Here is a 19,556-nt window from a genome sequence, read left to right as displayed (position 1 = left end):
AGAAGAAGGAAAAAGGGGAGGGAACTCAGGGAAATTTGGGCTGGAGTTCTGAACTGCGTGCTTGAAGAAGGAGCTTGATCGTGTGCTCGGAGATTCCTTGTCTGGAGGCGTTGGATGCTGCACGATGTAAACTGAGTGGGCGGAGAATTGATCTGGTGAGTAACTACTGGGAGAAAGGATGCGACGGAGATGTGTTGGAACCAGTGCTTTGAGATTATACTACTAGATTCCGTTGTGAACAGAGGATCTAAAGGTGATGCTTGTTGAAAGAGGCGGAGATTAAGTGGTGGACGAGTGGTTCGTACGGGCTGAGGGGTGAGTCAAGTTTGAATAGATAGAGGATCGTGGTTTTTGCCAATTTGGTCCGTTTGCTTCATTCTTGAAGGTAAGGGTATCTGAGTCAAGGATGATGAGATCTGAAATTAGGGGCTGAGAAGGAGTTGTGGGAGATTTTAAGGGAAGTAAATTCTGAGCATCTGAGGAATCTAAGTAGAAGGACGGCTGAAAGGATGGTTTGTTGAGCTTGGAAGATCAGTCCGTTTACACGGGGGTTAGGTGAAGTGTAGTTTGTGAAAATGAAGGTACCGTGGTTGGGTTGCATTTGCATGCGGAGCCAAGGATCTGAATTTCTGTAACTGAAAACGAAAAAGAATAGAATTAAATTCTATCAGCGATAGAATTAAATGGACCTGAGGTGTGAACAGCTTTAGTGGTGAACTAATGCTTAATGGAGTGCCAAGTGAGACGACGGATAAAAGGCAAGATTTCTAGCGATTTGGAGCAATTTTTTTATTTTTTTTTTTGATGTGGACTGCGGCGAGATTGATCAGAGTGGAGTAGAATAGATTTTCACCATTCATGTCCCCAAAGGAGGGCAGCGACGAGGACCGCATATAAGTCCAGAGAGCGCAGAAGAATCGCGCGGCTGCACGGCGGAGCAGATGAAGTTCTCCGGCCAAGCAGAAGCGACCAGAGGAAGGAGCGGCATCTGTGAATAGCTTAATATCAAAAGAGCTGGAAGCTGCATTGGCGTAGAAGAAAAACCCGTTCGATTGCAGAGGAGGCACAGCCAGAAATGGAGCTCTGACGTGCAGTATCAGTTGAGCATAACGAATGGTGGAGGGCTCGGACGAAAAAGCCAAGAGGAGGAGGCGGGAAATGAAAGAACGACCCTGGGTTCGATTTTGGGTTGTGAATAAAGTGGCCGAGGGGGGAAAGACGGTGCTAGGTACGGGCGGGGAGACTTGAAAGGAGGCGGAGTCCAGAAAGATCCCAAGAAACTCGAGAGATGTGGAGGGACCAACGGAGTTCTCCGACGGCGGGGCACGGAGGCGAGTGAAAGCGCTGGTCATGGCTTCAAGACCCATCGAGAGGGGCGAGGAAGGAGGACCGATGACGAAGTTACCCAGGAGGTAGAGCACGAGCTGGGGCCCGTGTTAAGCAAATCCAGCAGAGCGCCTTAGCAAAGGAGTCGAAGTTTGGGGTTACTTTGCACCCGAAAGCAAGGTGAACTGAAAAACGGACTCTGAAAAGGCGCCAGGAGTCAGGATGGAGAGGGAGGATTTTGAAAGCCGAAACCACGTCAGCCTTAGACAGCCAGGCCCATCGCGGGATGGGGAGCTTCGTCCCGCAAACACACGTCAATGAAGTTCCAGATCCGGGGCGTCTTGGAATGTAGCAGGGTTCCAGTGTTGGAGATGAACCGCAGCGCGAGCTGAGAGGGGGCGGCGTTGTAGATGGAGAATGAAGGTCATGAAGCTCCAGCAAGGAGCTGAGCGGGTGCTGCAGCCCGGTGAGAAACGGCGAGAGAGGAGGCGGGGAGAGAATTGACGGAGTAAAGGAAGGAGAAAGGCTGGCTGGAAGGGACGGGTTGGAGAATAGTGTTGCCAACTGCTCAGTAAGGAAAGTAGCCATTGGCTGCAATTTGTGATTAAAACCCCTTAACCCTCTATTGCATGAACAACTTTTTAAACATCATATATTTTTTTAATTGTGTTTTTGTGACTTCAAATTGGTTAAATAATTCAAATTAAAACAAAAATCATAAAAAATTTTTTTTGGGGGGGTACTTGGTAATTTGTTGCCATATGGCAACAATGGGGTTCGGTGAACATGCTCTAAGGATGAAAATGAAGAAGTTTTAGCTGACTGATACAATACATGCAGAAAAACAGCTATTGAACTATCACTTTCCATAACAAACCATTTGCAAAACATATGTTTTCTGATCAGGAAATTAATATATTTGTTAATATATCATATGAAAATGTGAAAATAGCATAATGTTAAGAAATAAAATATGTTTTCAAGTTAAAATCATATACCTATCTGCAAATACAGTGCCAGGATAGCCCTGTCCTATGTAACTCAATGGGAGCCCATTAGGATACATGTATAGAATGAATGTCACTGTATGCATGTTGTTGCCATATGGCAACAAATTCATTTTTGCCTTTTACAGAGAAAGTATAACTTTATATTTGGATTAAATGATAAAAAATGAAAGCTTACTTACCCCAGATTTATGTTGAATTTTTTTATGATCAAAATATGTCTTGAAGTTTGAAAACTAGCAATGTATAGGTTCCCACTTTGACGTGACCTTCACAGTGTGGCGCATCCACATGGAAAGGGTTGGCAAACAGGATTTCCTGATTAACTGATGTCATCAAACTGATAAATATTTCAAAAGTAAAGTCCCATTTTCACACAAAATGGGAAAAGTGGTGGATATTATGTCATTCTCTATTGAAAATACTCATAAAAAGAATTTGTTGCCATATGGCAACAACATGCAATAGAGGGTTAAATGTTAGAAATGTTACAAATGAACTCTAACAAATGAACTACGTCTGTTGCTTTTATAAATAGGCAGAGACTTCTGAAAATGACTCCATTTTAACGTAAATTACATGATTAAGTTTTTTTTTTTTTTTTTTTGACAGTCAGCGGCGGCTTCAGGTATGCGCAGTTCGTTGCAGCGTGTTTGAAGAGCGGTGTGAGTGTGTGGTCTGACTGAGACTGCGCTGTAAGTGACGTGGGCGGGGCTCGCGGCAGCACCTGCTGCTCGCTGAGGAGAAACTGAAGAGCATGTGTGTTCATTTAAACTCTCAATAACAAACAAAAACTAAGTTGGCAAGTTGGCAACACTGTTGGAGAACAGCAGGAGGAACGCAGAAATGGAGAAGGAGGATGACTGAGAGAGGGGGTTTGAACGACTGAGGGGAAGAGGGAAACGAGAGAGACGAGAGAAACGAGGCGCTGAGGCGAAGTTGGTGCCGCGCCAGGGGTGCGAGAGCTGCAGCAGCGGCGAGGGGGTTTGGACGACTGAGGGAGGGGGAGCTGGACGACTGAGGGAGGGGGAGTTGGACGACAGAGGGAGGGGGAGTTGGACGACAGAGGAAGGGGGAGTTGGACGACTGAGGGAGGGGGAGTTGGACGACAGAGGGAGGGGGAGTTGGACGACAGAGGGAGGGGGAGTTGGACGACTGAGGGAGGGGGAGTTGGACGACAGAGGGAGGGGGAGTTGGACGACAGAGGAAGGGGGAGTTGGACGACAGAGGGAGGGGGAGTTGGACGACTGAGGGGAAGAGAGACTAGAGACGAGGCGCTGAGACGAAGTTGGTGCCGCGCCAGGGGCGCGAGAGCTGCAGTGGCGGCGAGTTGAGCGGGTGACGTCATCAGGCCGCGACGCCGGTGCGGCTCATGTGCGCTGTTCAGAGGTTCAGTGAAAAGTTCCGCTTTTGGAGCAGAACGGGGGAAAGGGACGCCGCGGTCCTTCAAAAACCCGCTGCAGCTTAACAACAGTCCAATCGGACATGCGAGGAGGCTGGGACTTACTAGGAGAGAGGGGCCCAGGGCCGGCGAGGCCGGCCGAGGAAGACGGGCGTCCGGAGCGGCGAGCCCGCGCAGGAGGAGTAGGGGAAGGGGGAGAAGAGCGGCGGGAGTGCCGAGATCTGGGGGTGCACTGGTGAGGACGACCGACCCGGGAGGAAGAATAAACAGTAGCCGGAGTAGAACCAGGAGTAGCCGGAATGGAGATTACGGAATTCAGACGACGAGCCCGGCGAGGTGGAGCAGGAGTGGAGACAGGCTGGCTAGGAGGGAAGAGGTCCTCGTCGGAGGCGGTGAGTTAAAGGTCCATGACGGAGAACAAGCTAATGCTAGCAGGCGGGTGCGGCAGATTCGACTGACGCGAACTTTCATCACGAGAGATAGTTAGTTAGGGGAGGTATTTATAGGACGGTTGATTGATACGGGGTGGAGTTAGAACGTAGAGTTCGGGCGTGGTCCTTCTCCCAAACTTTTGTTATTACATAACATCATTTAGAATGGCAACCCCTGTAAAATCTTTAATCCTAAAGACATATACACATATAAGTATATGTCTATATATAAGTATTGCTGTAAAGCAGTGGGTGAGTACTTTCCAAATATGTAAGAATCATTCCTGTAACATACTCACAGGCTGAGATATTTAGGGTCAAAATGCCAAGTTGATATATGGGTGCTATAGGTTGAGAAGCTGGGAACTGCAACACCAGTGTTGCAGTTCCCAGCTTCTCAACCTGTAACATCCAGATATATGCAGATATTTGGTATCTATGGAAAGCTTGTGATGAATACTTTCCAAATATGTAAGATGTAAGTACAATATCGCCATATTTGAGGGTGCTGTTCTCCGCGAGGCTGTTATGTGTATGGGCTCGTTGGAAAGTCTTTTTCTCACACTACAAGTGTCTTAAATTTCGTGTGGATATGTTCAGTTTTCTTTGAGTTACGGCTGTTCAAAAACGGTCACAGTGATACCCTTCATTCTGGAACTCTGCCACCCTCTCTAACTTTTTTGGTCATTTTAAACTAAGATTACTCTCCCTACACATAAGTGATACCCGGAAACATAGCCTAGTTGGACAGGGAATGTCCTCGACTGTACGCAGGATAAATCCCATGTTGATGGATTTAGTTTTGCTTGAGTTACGGCTGTTCAAAATCGGCCATAGGTTTTAACAGTCCAGCGGGTCACAGCAGTCATACGGCCGCCTGAGGTGCATTATTTTCGGTTATAGAAATCCCATGTTTACCGGTCCATATCTCGGGCTGTGTACATGATACAGACACAACCCTTATGTCGTTGGATAGCTCTTGACATGCTCTACAAAGTTTCTGCTTGGTATTTTGCAATTGGACATTTGCCCGCGATGATAGAACGTTTTGAATATCGCCATATTTGAGGGTGCTGTTCTCCGCGGGACTGTTATGCACAAGGATGTGTATGGGCTCCTTAGAAAGGGCATTTCTCACACTACAAATATCTTAAATTTCATGTGGATATGTTTAGTATTCTTTGAGTTATGGCTGTTCAAAAACGGTCACAGTGATACCCTTCATTCTGGAAGTCTGCCACCCTCTCTAACTTTTTTGGTCATTTTAAACAAACATTACTCTCCCTACACATAAGTGATACCCGGAAGCCTTAGCCTCATTGGACAGGGAATGTCCTGTACTGTACTCTGGTTAAATCCCATGTTGATACATGTAGTTTTCTTTGAGTTACGGCTGTTCAAAATCGGCCCTAGGTATTAGCAGTCCAGCGGGTCACAGCAGTCATGCCGCCGCCTGAGGTGCACTATTTTCAGCTATAGAAAAGCCATATTTACTGGTCCATATCTCTGGCTGTGTACATGATACAGACACAACCCTTATATGCTTGGATAGCCCTTGACATGTACTACAAAACTTGCTGCTGGGGATCTTAGAGTCAGAGGGCCTTCATTTGGAAGACAATAGCAGCAGGGTCTATTAGCTGTGGGGGATGGGGGGAGCATGCTCTCAGTCTGAATGTCTAAGCAGAAGTATTGCTGACCAGCCATGTCAAAGAACAAATAAGACCAGACAAATATCAGGAAACAATCGGTTTATTGTATTTTGCAGAAGTTTTACAGAAGTAGCAGATAACAGTGTGTACATATAAAGCTGAACATATATTACACATATCACATATATATATTTTAGCCTAACCCTAATCCTATCTCTTATTCTAGCTAACCCTAATATTTACAGTTCTATCTACATATTTATTTACAGTTCAGATTTTTGCTGCAGGGACTACAGCCATACTTAATCTAACCCCTCCCCAGCAAAAGACTTCCTGTTGACGCCGTAATCAAACAGGAGCTCCTCTTTAACTTTAATATTGCGTATGGCAATAAAGAGGATTACGTCTTTGCCATCTACACTATACAACCGTGGTCGTAAATTTGCGTTCTTGGAGGAATGATTTATTAGACGGCCAAATGTGCACATTCCTGGATGGCACGGACACTCTTCCTCGTGAGCATCAATACAACGGGCTACCTGTCCAGAATTAAAAAAGAACATGTACCCACTCTCTTGCTCTGCTGTTGCTGCATGGGTCGCTAAGCCCTCCTGTCTAGACACCACTTTACCGTGGTAGTCACACACGACTTCCCCCAAGGCAAAAGGCCTGGTCACTACCACTCCCCTACCCTTCCCCTCTATCTCTGCCACTGCTAGTCCCTTCCACCTCTGCGTCCTGCAAAACTTCTGCAGCTCAGCACTGTCCATCGCATCGTCAATGCCCCCAGATGGCTTCCACTGCTGTACGATGGATGCAGCATCTGGAATGTTGGCAGACCACCCTTGCTTCTCAATCCAGGCCTTGACTCTGGACTCAGAGGGCAGTCTACGGGCAAAGTGCTCTGTAAAGAACGCAAAAAAAGAAATTAGTCAGTAGGTTCAGACATAACAAATATGATGTGCATTCCAGGTAGTAATTAGAGTTGAGACTAAGACTAGGCTAAGAGATTAATTCTTAAAGACTCACCTAGAACATGCTGCACCCGAAGCTCGAGCTGTTCCCTACGCCAGCGGTCGTAGCAGTAGCGTTCGTACTGCCCAGCCAGGGATACCCGCTTAGACCTCTTGGGTGGCACCCCGTCCAACGTCACTGGATATGACCGGAGCAACTTGTCATATGCAGCTTGGTCGGTCAAGTATGCCGCGGAACCCGTGGGGGTGTGGTCGCTCTGGTCACTACTGCAAGTAGAGGAAATGAGAAAAATGATGAGTACAGAAAAAAAAATACAAATAGTTGAAATGTAACCATGCTAGACCATCCTAGTGACAACATGAACAAATACTTACTCTGAATCACCCCGCAGTCTCCTCAGGATCAGGCACGCATCTACCGCTGAGCTTATCTCTCTCATCCGGTAGTGCTTCTCTGCCGTGGCCGTCGAGTGGGTGAGGTAGCCCGCCACCTTGGACTTTTCAGCATCGGGCGTGTCCTTCGTGGCTGTCTCGTATGCCCGTCTGACCATCTGGCTGGTCACCTTTGGCACCTGATACCTGAAAAAGACAATATATTCCTTAGTACTCATACATTAATTCCATTATATAATATAAAAACTGAAGTAAGGAAAGAAGAGTATTGCAGAGCTTGAGTTCATTTAGTTCAACTTACTTCTTGTGCAGCCGCTCCAGGTCATTGGAGGCGTTGTGGATAGTTCTGCCAGTGGAGGAGATGAAGAACCTCTCATCTGACTCAGACGGAGCCTCAACTGGCAGTTGGGCTACAGCTGGAACAGCAGGAGCAACAGGAGCCGGGTCTTCAGTTGGGATGCCAACCACAGCCATCCCTCTGCTCTGCAGCTCCTCGATCATCCTGCGAGGAATAAAAGACATATTTACATTTAGCTTTCTTATAATAGAATAAGAAACGTACTTTATGATATCTAAAAGTAACCATTGTCAGCATCTTACCTGCCAACAGTGTCAGGGCTCTGCATGATCCTGGTGATGAGAGAGTACTCCCAGACACGGCCAGTACGAAGCAAATTGTTGGCAGCTCTCTTGGCAGATTCCACCACAGCCAGAATGTCAGCTTCTGAGGAGTTCTTCATGCAGGATCTTCTGAGGTGAACTGGAAGGCTCCAATGAGTCTTATTGCACATAGGACACAGGAGGAAGGTCCTATTGCTAGCTTGCCTGTAAAACAGAAACAGAAAAAAAGAGAAATAGACATTAGATATCTTCACATATTTATTGTCAAATTTATCAATAAATTTATCAATTTAATTTGCATAGAATTGTTCAGCATTATGTAATCCTAAAACAAGTAAGGTTCCCATAGCATTTTCCTTGTAGCCAAGTCAGAGATAGTTTACTACAGTAAATCAAAGACAAACTTGTACTTACTCAGCAGAAGCAGCAGAAGAAGAAGAAGCAGCAGAAGAAGAAGCCATCTCAGACAGTCAAGAGGATTCCTGGTCACTGGAGCAGAGAAGGTCAAGGAGGTCAAGGAGGTCGCTGATCTTGGTAAGACAAGTATCAGAGGTGGTTTGGGGGTTCAAACTTGCTGCTTATATGCTACTGTAAACAAAAGGACACGCCCCGCACTTGACTGGGGTATCACCTGGTTGGATGATGGCTGTGGTCCAGAGGGGGCCAATGAGGTGACAGGTTGAACTCTGAATTGAGGAACAAGCCATATGCTAATTAAGTCAATTCACAGGCTGGGAGACAGCAGGCTGGGTGAGGTGGCAGTGAGAGGCTGGGAGACAGCAACCAGTTCTCAACCTGAGAGTGTGGGTACAGGAGTTATTCCTACATATTTGGAAAGTACTCATCACGAGCTTTCCATAGGTACCAAATATGTGCATATATCTGGGTGTTACAGGTTGAGAAGCTGGGAACTGCAACCCTGGAGTTCCGGTTCCCAGCTTCTCAACATGGGAACTGCAACCCTGGAGTTCCAGTTCCCAGCTTCTCAACCTGTAACAGCTTCTCAAGCTTGTGATGAGTACTTTCCAAATATGTAAGAATAACTCCTGTACCATACTCCATGAGGTTGAGAACTGGTTGCTGTCTCCCAGCCTCTCACTGCCACCTCACAGGCCTCATGGGGGCAGGCCTCATTAGCATGGCCTATCAACTGGCCTGATGTGCCCATTTACAAGCTGGGAGCACAAGTCAGATGCTAATTAAGTCAATTCACAGGCTGGGAGACATTGAGATTGAGAGGCTGGGAACTGCAACCCTGGAGTTCCAGTTCCCAGCTTCTCAACCTGGAACATCCAGATATATGCACATATTTGGTATCTGTGGAAAGCTTGTGATGAGTACATTCATATATAATATGTAAGAATCTTTCCTGTACCATACTCACAGGCTGAGAGATTGTAGGTCAAATTAGCCAATTTTTGCCAGTTTCTGAATTGATTCCGCCAAAATTGGTTTGCTAAGTGCGGACCACGCCTAAAGAAGTAGAGAAAGAAGAAGGAAAAAGGGGAGGGAACTCAGGGAAATTTGGGCTGGAGTTCTGAACTACGTGCTTGAAGAAGCGTGCAGTTATATCCCCCCCCCTTTTTATTTAATGAGAAGTGGAAGAGTAGAAAAAGGGGGCTGTTGGGGAGGAGGTGGGTTGCGAACTTTCGTCACGAGAGATAGTTAGTTAGGGGAGGTATTTATAGGACGGTTGATTGATACGGGGTGGAGTTAGAACGTAGAGTTCGGGCGTGGTCCTTCTCCCAAACTTTTGTTATTACATAACATCATTTTGCTAAGTGTGGACCACGCCTAAAGAAGTAGAGAAAGAAGAAGGAAAAAGGGGAGGGAACTCAGGGAAATTTGGGTTGGAGTTCTGAACTGCGTGCTTGAAGAAGGAGCTTGATCGTGTGCTCGGAGATTCCTTGTCTGGAGGCGTTGGATGCTGCACGATGTAAACTGAGTGGGCGGAGAATTGATCTGGTGAGTAACTACTGGGAGAAAGGATGCGACGGAGATGTGTTGGAACCAGTGCTTTGAGATTATACTACTAGATTCCGTTGTGAACAGAGGATCTAAAGGTGATGCTTGTTGAAAGAGGCGGAGATTAAGTGGTGGACGAGTGGTTCGTACGGGCTGAGGGGTGAGTCAAGTTTGAATAGATAGAGGATCGTGGTTTTTGCCAATTTGGTCCGTTTGCTTCATTCTTGAAGGTAAGGGTATCTGAGTCAAGGATGATGAGATCTGAAATTAGGGGCTGAGAAGGAGTTGTGGGAGATTTTAAGGGAAGTAAATTCTGAGCATCTGAGGAATCTAAGTAGAAGGACGGCTGAAAGGATGGTTTGTTGAGCTTGGAAGATCAGTCCGTTTACACGGGGGTTAGGTGAAGTGTAGTTTGTGAAAATGAAGGTACCGTGGTTGGGTTGCATTTGCATGCGGAGCCAAGGATCTGAATTTCTGTAACTGAAAACGAAAAAGAATAGAATTAAATTCTATCAGCGATAGAATTAAATGGACCTGAGGTGTGAACAGCTTTAGTGGTGAACTAATGCTTAATGGAGTGCCAAGTGAGACGACGGATAAAAGGCAAGATTTCTAGCGATTTGGAGCAATTTTTTTTTTTTTGATGTGGACTGCAGCGAGATTGATCAGAGTGGAGTAGAATAGATTTTCACCATTCATGTCCCCAAAGGAGGGCAGCGACGAGGACCGCATATAAGTCCAGAGAGCGCAGAAGAATCGCGCGGCTGCACGGCGGAGCAGATGAAGTTCTCCGGCCAAGCAGAAGCGACCAGAGGAAGGAGCGGCATCTGTGAATAGCTTAATATCAAAAGAGCTGGAAGCTGCGTTGGCGTAGAAGAAAAACCCTTTCGATTGCAGAGGAGGCACAGCCAGAAATGGAGCTCTGACGTGCAGTATCAGTTGAGCATAACGAATGGTGGAGGGCTCGGACGAAAAAGCCAAGAGGAGGAGGCGGGAAATGAAAGAACGACCCTGGGTTCGATTTTGGGTTGTGAATAAAGTGGCCGAGGGGGGAAAGACGATGCTAGGTACGGGCGGGGAGACTTGAAAGGAGGCGGAGTCCAGAAAGATCCCAAGAAACTCGAGAGATGTGGAGGGACCAACGGAGTTCTCCGACGGCGGGGCACGGAGGCGAGTGAAAGCGCTGGTCATGGCTTCAAGACCCATCGAGAGGGGCGAGGAAGGAGGACCGATGACGAAGTTACCCAGGAGGTAGAGCACGAACTGGGGCCTGTGTTAAGCAAATCCAGCAGAGCGCCTTAGCAAAGGAGTCGAAGCTTGGGGTTACTTTGCACCCGAAAGCAAGGTGAACTGAAAAACGGACTCTGAAAAGGCGCCAGGAGTCAGGATGGAGAGGGAGGATTTTGAAAGCCGAAACCACGTCAGCCTTAGACAGCCAGGCCCATCGCGGGATGGGGAGCTTCGTCCCGCAAACACACGTCAATGAAGTTCCAGATCCGGGGCGTCTTGGAATGTAGCAGCGCGAGCTGAGAGGGGGCGGCGTTGTAGATGGAGAATGAAGGTCATGAAGCTCCAGCAAGGAGCTGAGCGGGTGCTGCAGCCCGGTGAGAAACGGCGAGAGAGGAGGCGGGGAGAGAATTGACGGAGTAAAGGAAGGAGAAAGGCTGGCTGGAAGGGACGGGTTGGAGAATAGTGTTGCCAACTGCTCAGTAAGGAAAGTAGCCATTGGCTGCAATTTGTGATTAAAACCCCTTAAATGTTAGAAATGTTACAAATGAACTCTAACAAATGAACTACGTCTGTTGCTTTTATAAATAGGCAGAGACTTCTGAAAATGACTCCATTTTAACGTAAATTACATGATTAAGTTTTTTTTTTTTTTTTTTTTGACAGTCAGCTGCGGCTTCAGGTATGCGCAGTTCGTTGCAGCGTGTTTGAAGAGCGGTGTGAGTGTGTGGTCTGACTGAGACTGCGCTGTAAGTGACGTGGGCGGGGCTCGCGGCAGCACCTGCTGCTCGCTGAGGAGAAACTGAAGAGCATGTGTGTTCATTTAAACTCTCAATAACAAACAAAAACTAAGTTGGCAAGTTGGCAACACTGTTGGAGAACAGCAGGAGGAACGCAGAAATGGAGAAGGAGGATGACTGAGAGAGGGGGTTTGAACGACTGAGGGGAAGAGGGAAACGAGAGAGACGAGAGAAACGAGGCGCTGAGGCGAAGTTGGTGCCGCGCCAGGGGTGCGAGAGCTGCAGCAGCGGCGAGGGGGTTTGGACGACTGAGGGAGCGGGAGTTGGACGACTGAGGGAGGGGGAGTTGGACGACAGAGGGAGGGGGAGTTGGACGACAGAGGAAGGGGGAGTTGGACGACAGAGGGAGGGGGAGTTGGACGACTGAGGGGAAGAGAGACTAGAGACGAGGCGCTGAGACGAAGTTGGTGCCGCGCCAGGGGCGCGAGAGCTGCAGTGGCGGCGAGTTGAGCGGGTGACGTCATCAGGCCGCGACGCCGGTGCGGCTCATGTGCGCTGTTCAGAGGTTCAGTGAAAAGTTCCGCTTTTGGAGCAGAACGGGGGAAAGGGACGCCGCGGTCCTTCAACAACCCGCTGCAGCTTAACAACAGTCCAATCGGACATGCGAGGAGGCTGGGACTTACTAGGAGAGAGGGGCCCAGGGCCGGCGAGGCCGGCCGAGGAAGACGGGCGTCCGGAGCGGCGAGCCCGCGCAGGAGGAGTAGGGGAAGGGGGAGAAGAGCGGCGGGAGTGCCGAGATCCGGGGGTGCACTGGTGAGGACGACCGACCCGGGAGGAAGAATAAACAGTAGCCGGAGTAGAACCAGGAGTAGCCGGAATGGAGATTACGGAATTCAGACGACGAGCCCGGCGAGGTGGAGCAGGAGTGGAGACAGGCTGGCTAGGCGGGAAGAGGTCCTCGTCGGAGGCGGTGAGTTAAAGGTCCATGACGGAGAACAAGCTAATGCTAGCAGGCGGGTGCGGCAGATTCGACTGACGCGAACTTTCATCACGAGAGATAGTTAGTTAGGGGAGGTATTTATAGGACGGTTGATTGATACGGGGTGGAGTTAGAACGTAGAGTTCGGGCGTGGTCCTTCTCCCAAACTTTTGTTATTACATAACATCATTTAGAATGGCAACCCCTGTAAAATCTTTAATCCTAAAGACATATACACATATAAGTATATGTCTATATATAAGTATTGCTGTAAAGCAGTGGGTGAGTACTTTCCAAATATGTAAGAATCATTCCTGTAACATACTCACAGGCTGAGATATTTAGGGTCAAAATGCCAAGTTGATATATGGGTGCTATAGGTTGAGAAGCTGGGAACTGCAACACCAGTGTTGCAGTTCCCAGCTTCTCAACCTGTAACATCCAGATATATGCAGATATTTGGTATCTATGGAAAGCTTGTGATGAATACTTTCCAAATATGTAAGATGTAAGTACAATATCGCCATATTTGAGGGTGCTGTTCTCCGCGAGGCTGTTATGTGTATGGGCTCGTTGGAAAGTCTTTTTCTCACACTACAAGTGTCTTAAATTTCGTGTGGATATGTTCAGTTTTCTTTGAGTTACGGCTGTTCAAAAACGGTCACAGTGATACCCTTCATTCTGGAACTCTGCCACCCTCTCTAACTTTTTTGGTCATTTTAAACTAAGATTACTCTCCCTACACATAAGTGATACCCGGAAACATAGCCTAGTTGGACAGGGAATGTCCTCGACTGTACGCAGGATAAATCCCATGTTGATGGATTTAGTTTTGCTTGAGTTACGGCTGTTCAAAATCGGCCATAGGTTTTAACAGTCCAGCGGGTCACAGCAGTCATACGGCCGCCTGAGGTGCATTATTTTCGGTTATAGAAATCCCATGTTTACCGGTCCATATCTCGGGCTGTGTACATGATACAGACACAACCCTTATGTCGTTGGATAGCTCTTGACATGCTCTACAAAGTTTCTGCTTGGTATTTTGCAATTGGACATTTGCCCGCGATGATAGAACGTTTTGAATATCGCCATATTTGAGGGTGCTGTTCTCCGCGGGACTGTTATGCACAAGGATGTGTATGGGCGCCTTAGAAAGGGCATTTCTCACACTACAAATATCTTAAATTTCATGTGGATATGTTTAGTATTCTTTGAGTTATGGCTGTTCAAAAACGGTCACAGTGATACCCTTCATTCTGGAAGTCTGCCACCCTCTCTAACTTTTTTGGTCATTTTAAACAAAAATTACTCTCCCTACACATAAGTGATACCCGGAAGCCTTAGCCTCATTGGACAGGGAATGTCCTGTACTGTACTCTGGTTAAATCCCATGTTGATACATGTAGTTTTCTTTGAGTTATGGCTGTTCAAAATCGGCCCTAGGTATTAGCAGTCCAGCGGGTCACAGCAGTCATGCCGCCGCCTGAGGTGCACTATTTTCAGCTATAGAAAAGCCATATTTACTGGTCCATATCTCTGGCTGTGTACATGATACAGACACAACCCTTATATGCTTGGATAGCCCTTGACATGTACTACAAAACTTGCTGCTGGGGATCTTAGAGTCAGAGGGCCTTCATTTGGAAGACAATAGCAGCAGGGTCTATTAGCTGTGGGGGATGGGGGGAGCATGCTCTCAGTCTGAATGTCTAAGCAGAAGTATTGCTGACCAGCCATGTCAAAGAACAAATAAGACCAGACAAATATCAGGAAACAATCGGTTTATTGTATTTTGCAGAAGTTTTACAGAAGTAGCAGATAACAGTGTGTACATATAAAGCTGAACATATATTACACATATCACATATATATATTTTAGCCTAACCCTAATCCTATCTCTTATTCTAGCTAACCCTAATATTTACAGTTCTATCTACATATTTATATACAGTTCAGATTTTTGCTGCAGGGACTACAGCCATACTTAATCTAACCCCTCCCCAGCAAAAGACTTCCTGTTGACGCCGTAATCAAACAGGAGCTCCTCTTTAACTTTAATATTGCGTATGGCAATAAAGAGGATTACGACTTTGCCATCTACACTATACAACCGTGGTCGTAAATTTGCGTTCTTGGAGGAATGATTTATTAGACGGCCAAATGTGCACATTCCTGGATGGCACGGACACTCTTCCTCGTGAGCATCAATACAACGGGCTACCTGTCCAGAATTAAAAAAGAACATGTACCCACTCTCTTGCTCTGCTGTTGCTGCATGGGTCGCTAAGCCCTCCTGTCTAGACACCACTTTACCGTGGTAGTCACACACGACTTCCCCCAAGGCAAAAGGCCTGGTCACTACCACTCCCCTACCCTTCCCCTCTATCTCTGCCACTGCTAGTCCCTTCCACCTCTGCGTCCTGCAAAACTTCTGCAGCTCAGCACTGTCCATCGCATCGTCAATGCCCCCAGATGGCTTCCACTGCTGTACGATGGATGCAGCATCTGGAATGTTGGCAGACCACCCTTGCTTCTCAATCCAGGCCTTGACTCTGGACTCAGAGGGCAGTCTACGGGCAAAGTGCTCTGTAAAGAACGCAAAAAAAGAAATTAGTCAGTAGGTTCAGACATAACAAATATGATGTGCATTCCAGGTAGTAATTAGAGTTGAGACTAAGACTAGGCTAAGAGATTAATTCTTAAAGACTCACCTAGAACATGCTGCACCCGAAGCTCGAGCTGTTCCCTACGCCAGCGGTCGTAGCAGTAGCGTTCGTACTGCCCAGCCAGGGATACCCGCTTAGACCTCTTGGGTGGCACCCCGTCCAACGTCACTGGATATGACCGGAGCAACTTGTCATATGCAGCTTGGTCGGTCAAGTATGCCGCGGAACCCGTGGGGGTGTGGTCGCTCTGGTCACTACTGCAAGTAGAGGAAATGAGAAAAATGATGAGTACAGAAAAAAAAATACAAATAGTTGAAATGTAACCATGCTAGACCATCCTAGTGACAACATGAACAAATACTTACTCTGAATCACCCCGCAGTCTCCTCAGGATCAGGCACGCATCTACCGCTGAGCTTATCTCTCTCATCCGGTAGTGCTTCTCTGCCGTGGCCGTCGAGTGGGTGAGGTAGCCCGCCACCTTGGACTTTTCAGCATCGGGCGTGTCCTTCGTGGCTGTCTCGTATGCCCGTCTGACCATCTGGCTGGTCACCTTTGGCACCTGATACCTGAAAAAGACAATATATTCCTTAGTACTCATACATTAATTCCATTATATAATATAAAAACTGAAGTAAGGAAAGAAGAGTATTGCAGAGCTTGAGTTCATTTAGTTCAACTTACTTCTTGTGCAGCCGCTCCAGGTCATTGGAGGCGTTGTGGATAGTTCTGCCAGTGGAGGAGATGAAGAACCTCTCATCTGACTCAGACGGAGCCTCAACTGGCAGTTGGGCTACAGCTGGAACAGCAGGAGCAACAGGAGCCGGGTCTTCAGTTGGGATGCCAACCACAGCCATCCCTCTGCTCTGCAGCTCCTCGATCATCCTGCGAGGAATAAAAGACATATTTACATTTAGCTTTCTTATAATAGAATAAGAAACATACTTTATGATATCTAAAAGTAACCATTGTCAGCATCTTACCTGCCAACAGTGTCAGGGCTCTGCATGATCCTGGTGATGAGAGAGTACTCCCAGACACGGCCAGTACGAAGCAAATTGTTGGCAGCTCTCTTGGCAGATTCCACCACAGCCAGAATGTCAGCTTCTGAGGAGTTCTTCATGCAGGATCTTCTGAGGTGAACTGGAAGGCTCCAATGAGTCTTATTGCACATAGGACACAGGAGGAAGGTCCTATTGCTAGCTTGCCTGTAAAACAGAAACAGAAAAAAAGAGAAATATACATTAGACATCTTCACATATTTATTGTCAAATTTATCAATAAATTTATCAATTTAATTTGCATAGAATTGTTCAGCATTATGTAATCCTAAAACAAGTAAGGTTCCCATAGCATTTTCCTTGTAGCCAAGTCAGAGATAGTTTACTACAGTAAATCAAAGACAAACTTGTACTTACTCAGCAGAAGCAGCAGAAGAAGAAGAAGCAGCAGAAGAAGAAGCCATCTCAGACAGTCAAGAGGATTCCTGGTCACTGGAGCAGAGAAGGTCAAGGAGGTCAAGGAGGTCGCTGATCTTGGTAAGACAAGTATCAGAGGTGGTTTGGGGGTTCAAACTTGCTGCTTATATGCTACTGTAAACAAAAGGACACGCCCCGCACTTGACTGGGGTATCACCTGGTTGGATGATGGCTGTGGTCCAGAGGGGGCCAATGAGGTGACAGGTTGAACTCTGAATTGAGGAACAAGCCATATGCTAATTAAGTCAATTCACAGGCTGGGAGTCAGCAGGCTGGGTGAGGTGGCAGTGAGAGGCTGGGAGACAGCAACCAGTTCTCAACCTGAGAGTGTGGGTACAGGAGTTATTCCTACATATTTGGAAAGTACTCATCACGAGCTTTCCATAGGTACCAAATATGTGCATATATCTGGGTGTTACAGGTTGAGAAGCTGGGAACTGCAACCCTGGAGTTCCGGTTCCCAGCTTCTCAACATGGGAACTGCAACCCTGGAGTTCCAGTTCCCAGCTTCTCAACCTGTAACAGCTTCTCAAGCTTGTGATGAGTACTTTCCAAATATGTAAGAATAACTCCTGTACCATACTCCATGAGGTTGAGAACTGGTTGCTGTCTCCCAGCCTCTCACTGCCACCTCACAGGCCTCATGGGGGCAGGCCTCATTAGCATGGCCTATCAACTGGCCTGATGTGCCCATTTACAAGCTGGGAGCACAAGTCAGATGCTAATTAAGTCAATTCACAGGCTGGGAGACATTGAGATTGAGAGGCTGGGAACTGCAACCCTGGAGTTCCAGTTCCCAGCTTCTCAACCTGGAACATCCAGATATATGCACATATTTGGTATCTGTGGAAAGCTTGTGATGAGTACATTCATATATAATATGTAAGAATCATTCCTGTACCATACTCACAGGCTGAGAGATTGTAGGTCAAATTAGCCAATTTTTGCCAGTTTCTGAATTGATTCCGCCAAAATTGGTTTGCTAAGTGCGGACCACGCCTAAAGAAGTAGAGAAAGAAGAAGGAAAAAGGGGAGGGAACTCAGGGAAATTTGGGCTGGAGTTCTGAACTACGTGCTTGAAGAAGCGTGCAGTTATATCCCCCCCTTTTTATTTAATGAGAAGTGGAAGAGTAGAAAAAGGGGGCTGTTGGGGAGGAGGTGGGTTGCGAACTTTCGTCACGAGAGATAGTTAGTTAGGGGAGGTATTTATAGGACGGTTGATTGATACGGGGTGGAGTTAGAACGTAGAGTTCGGGCGTGGTCCTTCTCCCAAACTTTTGTTATTACATATGTAGCCAGTGGGACTGGGAACAGTGTATAATTTGCCTCGAATAGGCATTGGTCGAGCTTCCCGGGTTTTCTAGACGGGCAGGTATATGGGCAGCTATGGGGGTCCTGGTTAGCATGAGCAGCGGTGCTAGCACTATTGACGGCGTTCAGCGCGAGGTACAGCAGCAATCCGGGAGTAGAAGGTGTGTTTTTAACTTAATTTTGTAGTGTTTGAGCACCTGGTTAGCATTTTTAGTATATCGTGGCTTAGCACAGTATGTGTTTTTAGGACTAGACTGGGACTGAGGTGCTGGTTGGAGCGGCTGGGTATGTGTGCTGGCGTGAGTGTGCCGCGGCACTGAGTAATATAGAGAGCTCTGAAGTTAACGACAGGTATGTTGTGGCTGTTTAATTTACCCTTCCACTCATTTATATCTAAATTTTAATTAGTAATCCAGCCCTTGTCTTTATGTTCAGCTGAACTGCAGTACGCCGTGCTACTACACTGACTGGGAGAACGATAAAACGTGCTGTTTGTGTGGGGTATGTATATCAACATTTAGCTGAATAATGTGTAACCTATATTCTTATATTGTCTGGCTTAGCTGGTGTTTGTTTTCTGTGGTTTAAATAATGTGAATGTTGTAATTTAAACGTGTTATTCTCTTGCCCCTCTGTGTTAACAGATGCCAGATTCGTTTAATATGGCTAGCTGCTGTTTTCTTTTAGCTGATGTTTTCTTTTAGCTGATGTTTTCTTTTAGACGTTTTTTGTAAAGGTATTTTTACAGCAATTGCTGTTTCTGTTTACAAAATAAGTGTATGTGCTGCTCAGAACTCTTGGTAGAGCATTTATTTATTTTTTTATTTTTATGTTTATGTTCTATTATTGGTAACAAAGTCTAGATCTGGCCAACTAAGCTACTTGTGGGCGATAAGCTTAGGAAAGTGAATGCTATTTGTATGGTACTGGAGTGGTGTGTAGTCACTGAACTTTGGATTTGTAGTGGAAAGTATCACTATCTACCATTTATTATTTTGATTTCTCTTACTGATTTGCAGTGTTCCCTTATTTTGTTTACTTTATGTAATAGCATCCAAACCCTAACTAGAAGCCTGAAGCTTAGTTGTGGTATATGTTTTATTTTGTTACCAAAGGTTTGTTTGTTATTTTTTTTTTTTTTCCATTTTAATAAAATCTTTTAACGTGTCAGTTAACCTGTGACCAAATAAAGAATATTTCTATTTTTCTTAAAAGTGACCTGTGTGCATTTTTACTTACAGAGCTCCCCTTTGCTCTAGGTATAAACCAAGGGGTGGCGTAGTTGGTTTAGTTTTATTTATTTATTTATTTTTCTTTGTAAATAGCCAAATAGGGCGTCTAGGGTCGCCACACATAACATCATTTTGCTAAGTGTGGACCACGC

At 46.5% G+C, this 19,556-nt stretch overlaps 1 long non-coding RNA gene across 1 annotated transcript; it reads left to right on the top strand.

Moving 5' to 3' along the window:
- Positions 1 to 18,150: 18,150 nt before the first annotated feature.
- LOC125786856 (uncharacterized) lies at positions 18,151 to 18,870 on the top strand. The gene is made up of 3 exons (XR_007428849.1): positions 18,151 to 18,333; positions 18,420 to 18,523; positions 18,608 to 18,870. It is a non-coding gene; the product is annotated as an uncharacterized LOC125786856 (long non-coding RNA).
- Positions 18,871 to 19,556: the final 686 nt, after the last annotated feature.

Source organism: Astyanax mexicanus, chromosome 22 (assembly GCF_023375975.1).
Source record: "Astyanax mexicanus isolate ESR-SI-001 chromosome 22, AstMex3_surface, whole genome shotgun sequence".
Lineage (NCBI taxonomy): Eukaryota > Metazoa > Chordata > Actinopteri > Characiformes > Acestrorhamphidae > Astyanax > Astyanax mexicanus.
This window is presented reverse-complemented; position numbering and strand designations above follow the sequence as displayed.